Here is a 13,276-nt window from a genome sequence, read left to right as displayed (position 1 = left end):
AGTTCCAGATAAGCCTCCTTGGGAGTAGCATACCTGAAATAGGGTGCTACAACTGAAAAGCCCCTTTTCAGGGATGATCGATGCTTTCCACCTCCTCATACCTATATGATTTCATATATGTTTTCCTGCCAGAGTAATTGAAGATTCCTCCATTGGTCTGTGTCATGACAGAGTAGTCAAATAAAAACTCACCAGATCTAGATCTGTTGTTGCAGTGGAAGGACTTCCACATCCTCTCCCTTCCCCTGAAGCTTTGTGCACCCCCTCCAAATCAGCCCAGGGGGCTTGGCACAGAGTGGGGGTGGGCTGCAGGTGGGAGGATAGTTCTCCCACCTGCTGATGGAACTATGGATCTCAGTCCAACCTGGGGCTTCAGCACCACCTCAGGAACATCCTCAGTTCTTTCTCAGATCACCCAGACATCCCTGAAATATCCCCCTTTCATGTGGACTTTTGAAAAGTTATCTTATTTGTCTTGGCAATGTTGCCCCTTTCTCCACTTCTTCAGCGTATATTAGTTTTAGCGATATTTCAGATCTGGCTGAAAATGACATTTGCCATGTTTTTAGATCAACTTTGGAACAATAATATTCTACTAAACCTTTTGCTAGCCTCACCTAATCCTCATGCCCTGTCAGCTCTCTCAAGGATTAAAAAAAATCCATTTTATTTTTAAGGTAATACCATTGTTCTTTTCATAAATGCAATAACACTCAAACCTGCCAGTCCAGGGCCTCCTCACCCAAAGCAGATCAGCTTATTTGGAGAATCTGTGCACCTCAAAGGAGCTCCCTCAAAGGAGCTGGACATCTGTGCTCACCTGGCACCTACCTTGTTATCTGCCAAGCAAAGACCTTTTTATTCTTTTAAAATGGTCACAGCAGCATCTGCTGCTGCTTTTAATTGCAGCATTTTGCTGTGGTTGTATTATGATGATGTCCATTAGTGTGGTATTATTATTATTATTATTATTATTATTATTATTATTATTAAAACTACCCTGTAAATTAATGCTGAAAGCCAGGATAGATTTTTTTTAAAATTAAAATGTTATGCACAAATTTTTAGATGGAATTGCGGTTAGTGATATCTGCTACAAATCTACCTCATCCCTTCCCTTCCCCCTCCCTTTATTCCCCACGTTTCTTTTATTTTTTTGTGGCTGTTCCAGACCAAAGCCTTACTTGTTAATTGTCTTGTTTATGTATTAAACTTTGCTTTGGTCAGCCTAGTGTGTTTGGGTGTCTTTATTCCAGAAACTACTGGTCCCATGAACGTAAAGTGTCTGGGAAGACCCGATTGACTCGGGCTTCCTTCACAGGTCTTATATGCTAAAACATTCTGATCCTGGTTATCAATCTGGCTGCTGCATTTTGCACAAGCTGCAGCTTCTGAACCATTTTCAAAGGCAGTCTCATGTAGAGTGCATTGCAGTAATCTAATTTGGAGGTTACCAGAGCATAGACAACTAAGACAGGTTATCCCTGTACAGATAGGGGCATAGCTGGGCCATCAACTGAAGCTGGTAAAAGGCATTCCATGCCACTGAGGTCACCTGGGCCTCAAGTGACAGAGATAGTTCTAGGAGAACCCCCAAGCTACGAACCTGCTCCTTCAGGGGGAGTGCACCCCCATCCAGGACAGATTGAACACCCTCCGTCCAGTTGTAGCAGATGGAGTCTGGAGTTTCCTGTTACTGTGTTGTTTTTGTTGGAGTGAGTCAATAGTTTGATGTCTAGGCTCCTGTCTGGTATGTCCTCTAAGCTTTCCATAAGACTATGTTTCTAAGGAAGGTGCTTGAAAGCTCAACCAGGGTGCCACCTCCAAGAACAGTAGTGGGACAGGAGACAACATTTTGGAATGAAGGCAAGATTCATAGCAAGGTTCAAAGACCTGATTCTGGAATCATGATATTTCAAAAATAACAACAAACTAAAACAAAGCAATATATTTTAAGAACATATTTTGTGGGTTTTTAAAATACCTTTTAACAACAAAAGTTACAGTTGGCTGTTGGGGAGGTTTTTTTTTTTTTTTAATGGTTAAAATATTTGTATCCCATCTTTCTGTCCAGAGAGGAACCTTCCACAACATGGCTAATAACAACCAATGTTAAAACAAATAAAAATGAATCAATTTTTATTGATTCCAGGTCCAGGCCCGATTCAAAGTGCTGGTATTAACATTTCAAGTCGTAAACGGCTTGGGGCCAGGTTATCTGAAGGAACGCCTCCTCCCATATGTACCTGCCCGGACCCTAAGGTCATCCTCAGGGGTCCTTCTCCGTAAGCCCCTGCCAAAGAAAGTGAGGCAGGTGGCTACCAGGAGGAGACCCTTCTCTGCTGTGGCACCCCGGCTGTGGAATGAGCTCCCTAAGGAGGTTCGCTTGGCACCTACATTATATGCTTTTAGATGCCAGGTGAAGACCTTTTTATTCTCCCAGCATTTTAACAGTCTATAATTACATTTTAACTTGGTGTTTTAAATTTGTAATTTTGCATTGCTGCTGTTTTTTTTCTGGTTGAGCTTTTATATTGTATTTAATATTATGGTTTTATACTGTTGTTTTATACTTTGAATGGTTTTAATTTTTGTGAACCGCCTAGAGAGCTCCGGCTATTGAAATGTAATAAATAAATAAATAAATAAAAGAGGTCATAAAAGAAAACAAAAAGGCCACGACAACAGCAGGAATTAACACGGAAGAGGAGTCCTTTAAGCAGAATAAGATGGCTTGTTGATTTGTATTCTTTGCATACTGCCATAAATAAAAAGTCTTCTGGGCAGCTCAGAATAAAAGCTGAAAACCTAAAATAGGAAATGAATATCAAAATGAAATTAAACAGCATCAGAATGAAATCAAGATAAAAACTGGCAATAGAGCCGAGCCAAAGTGAAAGATTTTAAGTGCTGTTTTCACCAAATGCCCAAGAACCATCAGAGTGAAGGTGAGATGAGCTTTCTGGAGCAAGGCATTCTGTGGTCTGGACACCACTGTGGCATCCATCCATCTACCTGCCAACCACACCTCCAGTGGTGGCAGAACGCACAGTGGGAAATTGGTTCTGGTCACAGCCATTACTTGGTCATGCAGGAGCACAATTTGGGCAAAGAGCAATGCCATGTGATGAACCTGGTTCTTCAAGGGGAATGCTACCTCATTCAAAGCAAGCTGTACACCTCACCCCCGAGTGGCTTCCCTACTGACCAGTTTGGCAATTTTTAAAACATTATTTAACTTTTTTATCAGGATGCACACAACTGAAAGCAATAGCAAACAAAAAACACACATAAAAAATTGACATAGAAAAGAATTAGTGCAATACATACAGCAAGGGAATCTAAATGTAGTAACTTATAATAATAATAATAATAATAATAATAATAATAATAATAATAATAATAATAGATTTACCTAAGGTGATGGGAGGACAAATAAATTGAAGATATTTTTATTTATCTGTATATTTTTAAAATAAACAAATTAAACCATGCATTTTAGCCCTTACAAAAGCCCCAAAGTGGTTAATATTTAACCAAAAAAAGGTAAGAGAGATATTTCCCACCTGAGATATATCTAAATGCAGGATATAGTATTAGTTCAGGGTAAAAAAAAAGTTAGTATTTAAAGGGTACTTGGCCTTTAGATGGCAAGGGTTTCATAGAACTAAGTAGCCCTCAAATCATGTGCTTGAACTGGATTTCCAGCTTATTTAGAGGAGTAAGGTTATACATAATTATAATATCCCAGACCTGTTGAAGCCTTGCTACGATTGAATGGCAGCTCACATGATTTCCAGTTTTTCTGAATGCTCTGGCCTCTGTCAAGAATCATCTTCCCTTGTCCTGGATATGTTTGAAAAGTGGATTTAGCCCTGGGAAACTATAATTTTGAAAGCCACTGAAACATTCATGAACCTGACTTCCTGTCTCAAAAGCTCCACTAACAGAAGCCATGTTGAGTTGAGCATGGTGGTGCGAATCAGACTCTGTGATGGGATGCCTTGCCTACGCCTTAGTGATGGGGCAACTGGAGATCTGGTGGCACCCTGGCCAGCTATGCCTCCGACACCAAAGGCAGATCACAGGAAAGTGTTAAAATAACTTTCCTTTCTGATCCAAAGGATAAGAATCGCACATGAGATAATCCTTGTTTAAATATCACAAGCAGCAGCTGAGTCAGTGCGAGCCTTAGACTGGAAATGTCAGGGAGGAATTTAGATCCGCAGAGCCCTTGAGAGCCTGCAATTACCATAAGTCACTTGTGTGCACCCTCTCGACCTGCCTTGGCCCCGAATGGTACATCCCCAGATGGGAGAGAGAAAAACAAAGACGGGGGAATACAAAACACAGTGGACCCAGCAGGGGTGAGACAAATGAGTCAAATGTGATCCCAACCAAAGGGTGCACTCATGGAATCCCCTTCAGGCAAAGGGAACAGCAGCAAGGTAGGACTCAGGAACCCCCATCGAAGGCATGGTATTCTGACAACCATCAGATGGGATTCACAAGGATAATAATAATAATAATAATAATAATAATAATAATAATAATAATAATAATAATAATTTATTTCATACCCGCCTCTCCCTCTGGATCGAGGTGGGGAACAGCATTAAATACAGCAATACAATATAAATCAAATACATAAAACTGATTAAAAGAGCACATAAAACTGATACAATATTAAAATAACAATCACAACATCTTAAAATTCTTAGATTTAAAATTCATCTGGGTAGGTCTGCCGGAGGCTGGTGGGTTTCAATCAGAACCAGCCAGAACTCCAAAAGACCTATCCAGGGTGCTGAACCTAGTTTGCGGTGGGGTTCAGCACCTTGGGCAGCTCCTTTAGAGTTCCTCCTGGTTCTGATTGAAACTCAGAATAGATTTACAGCCCCACCGATATCAGAGCCACCCACCTCCACTGTGTTTGGGTAGGAAAATAATCCTTGATGTGTTAAGCAGCACCTCTGGATCTGCTGACTTTCCATTAAAGAATGACTGTGTAAAGTGACTGCCTACCCACCAGCAAGTCCTGCAAGACCTGTTCCCTGTTCCTCTGTTTGGCCCACTCCCACCTGGCCTGCATGGGTGGGGCCGCTGACTGACTCCAGGTATGATGGCAATTCATCATGCTGAAGGTACTTAGAGACCATCAGGGTGAGTCCTTGTTAAAGTTTTGTGGTTGGGATAACATTTACCTTTAGATGAAATGTATCATTTTTGTTCCTCATTAGATTTTTGTTTTGTGTTTCTCTTTTGTTAGGCTTTAGTGTGAATCATTTGTGGGTTGTTTAATCATGGTGTATATTTATCATGAGATGTTGGCTTATTTGTATGGCTATTTAAATGTTATGACTTGTAATGATTAACTATCTGGAAAAGTTTCTGTAATCTATGGATTCCCCCCCCCCCCAATGTTACTGTAAATTGATTTGAGCAGGGTTTTTACCATGGTAAGGTGACGTGCAAATAAGTGGTGGATTAGAACATAAGAAGAGCCCTGCTGGAGCGGACTAAGGTCCACCTAGTCCAGCACTCTGTTTACACAGTGGCCAACCAGTGGCCAACTATGATTTTAATTTTTGTGAACCGCCCAGAGAGCTTCGGCTATTGGGCGGTACAGAAATGTAATAAATAAATAAATAAATAAATAAAACCAGGGACCCACAAGCAGAACCCAAGTGCAACAGCACCCTCCCACCCATGTTCCCCAGCAACTGGTGTACATAGCTTTACTGCCTCTGATACTGGAGGTAACACATAGCCATCAAGACTAGTAGGCATTGATAGCCTTCTCTTCAGGGAATTTATCTAACACCTCTTTAGAGCCAATCAAATTGGTGTTCAGCACTATGTCTTGTGGTAGTGAATTCTATAGTTTGACTACGCTCTATGAGAAGAAGTAATTCCTTTCATCTGACCTAAATCTCCCACCCGCCATCTCCATGGGATGTCTCCAGGTTCTTGCATTATGAGAGAAGGACAAAAATGTCTCCCTATCCATATTTTCCACATCATGCATAATTTTGTACGCATGTCTCAGCCTCTCAGGGTTCCGTGTAAAAGGAAGCAATGATGGACTTGCTTGCTTTTTTCTGTAAGGAAAGGATTTGTAAGGAACGTTGTGATGGGGATGTTACATAGGAGATCCAGAAAATCAAGACACTTTTTTTTTGGTTTGGAAATATTATTCATTTATTTATTTAGATCTGCCTTCCCCAACCTAGTGTCCTCTGTCCTCCAGTTGTTTTGGTCTACAACTCTCATCATTCCTGACACACTCTCATCATTTATATTCACTTCAATTGACATAATAAATCATCTCAGCTATGTTCCTACATTGCTGTGCATAATATATTCTATATTTAACAAAACATGAGTATTTATTTTACTTTTATTAATTTATTTATATCCCTCCTTTTTCCCTTCAAGGAACCCAAGGTGGCACACATAATCCCCCTCCTCTCCATTTTATCCTCACAACAACAACCCTGTGAGGTAGGTTGGGATGAGAGTCTGTGAGTGGCCCAAAGTCACCCAGTGGGTTTTCATAGCCAAGTGAGGATTGGAATCTGGATCTTCTGACTCCCAGTCCAACACCTTAGCCACTACACCACACTGGCTCTCTTCAGTAAACTCATGGCTATCTTCAGTTGAATTGATGACATTTTTATGAGTTCAGGCCCTTGAGCCTAGAATTAAATGGTACTTGTACCATGACAGGTAGGCCATTTTGTGACTTAGTAACATTGCTGCACTTATTGTTTTCTTGACTGACTTTAAACCACTGCCCAAAGGAAGAAAGATGAGTATAAAAGGTGCTGGAAGAGAGGAAAATATATGCTTTTCAATATTATAATTATATGGTATTAGTGAAGGAAATCATGTGGTAAACACTGGCAAAGAGACCATATATAATTGGAAAACGTTTCCCCTTTTCTGACCCTGTCATTTTTTATTTGCACCTGCAGCAAGAGCTAGGTCATGTTCACTTGTGGAAAGGTTATTCATGTATGCAACGGTATGCTGTAAACATCTATTTATGTCATATCCACAGCTTTGTCTGGTGCTTTTCATAGTTGCAAATACCGCTAGATAATTTTTGACACACACGCCCTCCGCACTTCCAAATTATTATGGAAATCACCAACAAGGCCACAGCACATCAAACAGAAGACAGTCACAGCACTGACCGTATATTGAATGTGTGATATAGTGGGGACCTGTAAAAATCAATAGGGGAGTTTAATTTCCCCCCATCCTCATAATCCTTTCAGGGGTGAAGAGAAGCAGTCTCTCACCAGCAATGGAACCATCCTTGCATTTCAATGATGCTGGACAACCATCTGTCAGGTGGATTCCTACATTGTGCAGGGGGTTGGGCTCAATGGCCTTATAAGCCCCTTCCAACTCTACTATTCTATGATTCTGTGATTCTATGTCCTCAGAGCTTATCCCCCACCCACCCCTTCCTTGGGATCCTTCATGGAAAGGGTTGGACTCCAAGGATGGACACAAAATATGCTCCCTCAGTTGTCCTCCCATTGCAATCCTTTCAGTGGTGAAGAGTTAGGGTGCTGAACAGATCCATTGATAGGGGACTGGCAGGAAGGAGCATCCTGGAGGAGGCTGGTGATATAGTTGGACAGCTCATGGGATGCAATGGCCTCCTCAGAGTCATCCCCCCCCCCAGTGGCTCCTTGTGATAGAAACATAGAAACATGCAATAGTAGCATTGGGAGGGGCCTATAAGGCCATAGAGTCCAAACTCCTGCTCAATGCAGGAATCCACCTCAAAGCATCACTGACAGATGGTTGCCCAGATGACTGAGGGGAGCTGAGATGCATTTGCTGTCCTGTAAGAAATTTCAAACTCACCCCTGGTGAGCATTTGAGACATGGGAGAAGCACACTGAGATTGGAGAGTCTCCCTTGCCCATGAATGTGCATAGGATCATAGCCTGAAGCATTTAGCTGTGCCCTGTCTCATGGGTTTCAATGGGACTGAGACATGCCTAAGGGCCTAATTAGATGTTACAAGGGACACAGACATGGCTGCCACAATCTCACCTCACTCCCATGTATTTTTCTGGTGACAACTAGTGAAAGTAAGATGCAACATTAGTTGGGCATTCTCATGTCCAGTGTTTCCCTACTCATGCTCTGATTCATTAGCTGCTTTTTCCAGGGGAAGGAAAATATGTAACACTATGGCAACATGTCACTCATATTATCTATCAGACATTGCCAGGGTGAGACATGGGAGAGACATCTACTAACATCTACTTAGGCCCTAACTCTGGAGTCAGTCCAAAGACACTTAAAGAACAGATGAGTGACAGACACTTCTGTGCCTAGTGTCCTACTTGATACCTGATGACCTCCCACCCCACCCTAATTGCCAGGGGCTTTCTTTCTTCAGTACCCACATTTGGTCACAACTATAGCAATGTATGTATTTTCCATCTCTCAGTTTCTCAGCAAAAATATTAATGATTAGCAGCACCCTAACTCCCCCAAACAATTTCGTAGTCCTGAAACCTATATGGTTATTGAAAAGATCCATGCAGGCTACAAAACATTTAACAAGCTTTAGTGCTTTCTGTGTGGTTTGCTTGGTCAGAAATGAGACAGGAGCAAATGTAGTTAAAAGAGGAAACCGCATGGGAAAGACTGAAATGAGGTTGGTGGGGAAGAGGGAGAAATCTCATGCCAACTGCAATCACCCATGATTCCTTGTCACAATACAGCTGCTGATACATAGGCCTGTTTGATGAATGAGTCTGTAACACATTTGGTACATCACTTATTGTTTGACATGTTGATAATTTGCCCAAAGTCCTCAAAACTGAGGTTGATGATTTCATCGCATACATGGAATTTAAAAAGTAAATTCTGTTTAGAAGAAGTCTGTGTAAGTCAAAAGCTTGCATAACTCTTGTGCCGAAATCGTTTGTCCTGTCCAATGAATGGCTTTAGATTTCAAATAGGTTCTGTAACCAATTCATCTGATGAAGTAGTAGATTGAGGTCTGGAAGTACTACAGTCCACATATGTATAGGCTACACATAGTTAGGTGTGCTTAAGACCATATTAGTTTGTGGACATAGCATGCAAGCATGTATGTGCACACATTGCCATACTGCAGGCCAGGAGTCTTTGAAAACGAATAGCTTTGAGAAGCAGATGCATTTACTCCTTGGCCCATCCTGTGTACCGGAATCCATTCCAGCACCAGACGCTATGTCCTATCCCATGAACACCAAAGAGGTAGCTCTGCCAGTTTTCTCTGATGAATGCACTTCAGATTCCTTGAGAGATCAGGAAATCATTCCTCTAATGATTCCCCACAATTCAAAGCCCCATTTTCTAGAAGAAGCAAATGGCTGCATAAAAAGGCACTGGAGCTTTAGCTGGCGCAAGGCAACGCTCAGAGGGCGGGGCTTTAGTCTTGACTCTCTAGACCAGATTTAAAGTTTTGAGAGTTGCTCTAGGACAGCACTGAGGCGACTTTTTTTCTTTTGTCTCTGCTGCAGGATTGCTGCCCATGGTCCTGAACTCTAGCCACTGAACCAGATTCTCTGTCCCCGTCCAGGGTCCTGATGTTGCCTTAGCACCAAGTTGGCTCCAGAACTTTGGCCCTGCCCTTCTCCATCTTCTGTTGCCTCCTCTTAGTGGCGTTGATCATGGTGGATCAGAACACACATGTGGGAAAAAAGCCTAGTTCCCACAATGTAACCTGTACAGTGTACTACAACCCTGTAGGATTTTTTTTTTAAAAAAAACTACTTAAAATTATGGAGATTCCCATCTAGCCTGGGGCAGCAGTGAGTCCCTCACACCTTTAAATAAAAGCAACAACTACAATCACCTACGGAGCTGCACACTATGGATTTAACATGACATGTAGTCACCACACAGAGGCTTCTGGGAATTATCCTCTAAATATAGCTTTGTGGCTCCTCTTAAGTGTCATGCTCTCAGAAGCATGGATGGTGCATCTAGATGTGCAGTTCTGTGTGTGCACCCGCCAGCTCTTGGCCTGGTTTGCACATATTCAGATGAATCACTGCTAAGGCAAAACAAGTGAGTGCGCACAGCCATCCTTAGTGAATGCCACTGTACACCCATGACCAAATCTAAGACAAGCCAGGCATGGATTATATGAACATTCCACCAAAGTTCCACCAAATATAAGAGAGGCTTGGGGAACACGAATGGGTTTCATAAGACAGTACAGTGAAGAGAGAATTGTCTGAATGGATTTCTACCAATAATACTTGCCCAGCTTCATAGGTGTCTGTCAATCTCCAATTTCTGATTTGTGATATTTTTGTCATTATGAGGTCAGGCCACTGATAAATCTCTACACTGGTAAAAAAAAAACCAAAAACCTACCATCATGCATCAGAAAGTGCATTTTATTCTAGTAAGGTAGAACATTTGGTTTTGGGGTAGAAGGGACTCAAAAGATGAACTTCAATGTTTTATCTGCCTGAACCCATGTCAAGGCCGGATGCCTCTAAAGTCCAGGCACAGCAACATGGGTTCACTTGGGCACCCCAAGCTATGAGCCTTTGCTGCCACCAATGCCCCATTTCCTTTCCCTGACCTACACTTGCCAGGTGGTGAGGGCTCATGGACAGGCCCTCCATTAGAGCTTCCATGTTGCTGAGGTCCCACCAGGAACCATGAGAACATTTTCTATGGTGCCCAGTGGCCTTTTTTCAGTATCTAGGGTCTAATGGAGTCAGGATGGTTTGCTGCCACTATTGGGTAAGTGTTATTTTGAAAACGAATTGTGTTCCAAATCAAGCCAAGAGGAATTGACCTATCACTACTCTATTCTGCCTCCACCCGCTTCTGTCTTTTTGCTGCCAGAGTTTTGATAAACCAAATTATACTTAAGTGCTTCCACATTGATTGAAGAGGAGATCATTGTTTTGAATTTGGCACTACTATTTGAATCATCGATATGGCTTTTCAACATTTTTGTTTTGTTTTCTTGCTGCCCTTTTGCTGGTTCTTCTTGAATTTAATTGCTACAATAACATTTCTGTTTCTGAGATGGAGACCCACCCCCTTCCCTTGTTTATTAGTTTCTTAATTAGAAGTCAAAACTGGCTTTCCAATCATACAATAGTGCCAAAACACCAGTTTATTTGTATTTACAAACATAAAAAAATGCAACAAATTTCATTTACCACCTTGTCCCATTAGTGGATATGAAACGTCCGCACAATACTCACCTCCAATGAGTCTGTGAGTTGGGATCAAAGAATTTTAATAGATAAATTCAGAATAGTTGAAGCTTTTGCTTAGAATGAAGAGCAGACTCCAGGCTTATTGGCAAAGTTTTGGTATAATTTATTGTGGTTTGGGGTTAATATGGGTATTACCATTTACCATATGTCCTTGCTTACAGAGTCTCTTTTATTTGAAGGACTGTGAGTGAAGAGCCCTCTGTTTGAAGGTGTCCTCTATTTGATGGGTTGTTGAGTGCAAGGCCTTAGCTAGAGAGGGCAAAATCCTGGGGCAATCCCTGGGACCATCCCTGTATGTACACATGATGCACAGGGGATCCTGGGATCAGGGAGGGATGATCCCTCCCTTGCCCTGGGATCTCGCCCTACAGGTATCTGAGCCCGAGACTGCGGAACGTGTGTGCAGGCATTGCGGTTTGTCCTGGTTCCTCGCAGTTCCTTGCAAGGAGCTGGGACCTGTGCATGTGGTGCAGAGCTCCTCAGGAGCACTGTGCCCATTGGGGGTGGGGTGGGGTAGCAGGGACTTTTTTTAAAAAAAACACAGTTACCTTTTGCACATGAGCACTCATGTGCATCTTGTTCTTTACGGAAAAAAAACCCAAAATGGTGGGCACGACACCTCTCCCTCTGAGGTCGTTGCACACTGTGTGTGAACAGAGGGGGGTAAAATATCATGAGAGCTTCACCCATCTGTCCCACTATACCGGTAGCTCTAGCTAAGGCCCAAGTCTGGTCTAAAGATAAAGAGCCATCAGAAGCCTGAGCAGGGGCCTTGAATTTGTCCATCTACTGTTAGTACCTGGACAGCAGACTGAGCAGGCACACAAAGATCATCTATGGTAACATGTGCTGTATTTTATTTAAATTATAATAAGTGGTGTGTGTTTGTGTGTGCGCATTCAATTTTTATACAAATCTGTATCCTCTTTTGTCCTCCTTTTTGTTGATGCTTTTCCTCTGTTTTGGTGATGTGTAAGTGGCCACCCTAACTTGAGGTCTTTGGGGTCAATGGACTAGAAATAAAAACAAATACATTCTGAAATGAACAGTGTCCAGATCAAATCCTGCTCTAAAAATATCACAGAAGTCCGTCCTAGAACAAACTTCATTACATCAGGGTAAAATGCAATATTTCTGAAAGAAATTAAATGACTCTTGTTTTGGAAGTTTCCCCTTCAATACCTTGAGCAGTTGTATAGATTTTAGGGGTGTGCACGGACCCCCCGCTCTGCTTCTCTTCCAGATCTGCGATTTGCGGATCGGTCCGCTCCACCCCGCCCCCGCTCTGCCTATGTCCGCTCCGCTCCGCTCCGAGCTCCGGATCCGGATTGGAGCTCTGTTTCCCCCCCCCCCCCATAGGCTTGCATTAAACTAAAAAAGTATACAACTTTTTTTCTGTGAAAGTTAGAAACCTCAGGTTTGGCACCATGACACCTCATGGGGGTATACACACGCACGTCAAGACTCAAGGCAATCCCATCATCTCCTGATTTTTGGGGAATTTATGAAAATCGGGCACCCCATTCACACCCCTTTCCATAGCTCTGTCAATTTGCACGTTAAAAATCTCAAACTCACCACCATGATAGCTTGTCCAGGGATACATATGCACGCCAAGACTCAAGGCAGTCCCATCATCTCCTGATTTTGGGGGAATTTATGAAAATCGGGCACCCCATTCACACCCCTTTCCATAGCTCCATCAATTTGCATGTTAAAAATCTCAAACTTGCCACCATGATAGCTTGTCAAGGGATACATAAGCATGCCAAGATTCAAGGCAGTCCCATCATCCCCTGATTTTTGGGGAATTTATGAAAATCCAACACCCCATTCACACCCCTTTCCATAGCTCCGTCAATTTGCACGTTAAAAATCTCAAACTCGCCACCATGAAAGCTTATCCAGGGATACGCGCACGCCAAGACTCAAGGCAGTCCCATCATCCCCTGATTTTTGGCGGGGCTTAAACCTGCAGACATCTCAATGGGGCCATTTCAAAGGAA

Source organism: Elgaria multicarinata, chromosome 2 (genome assembly GCF_023053635.1).
Source record: "Elgaria multicarinata webbii isolate HBS135686 ecotype San Diego chromosome 2, rElgMul1.1.pri, whole genome shotgun sequence".
Taxonomy (NCBI): domain Eukaryota; kingdom Metazoa; phylum Chordata; class Lepidosauria; order Squamata; family Anguidae; genus Elgaria; species Elgaria multicarinata.
Note: the sequence above shows the minus strand (reverse complement) of the source record.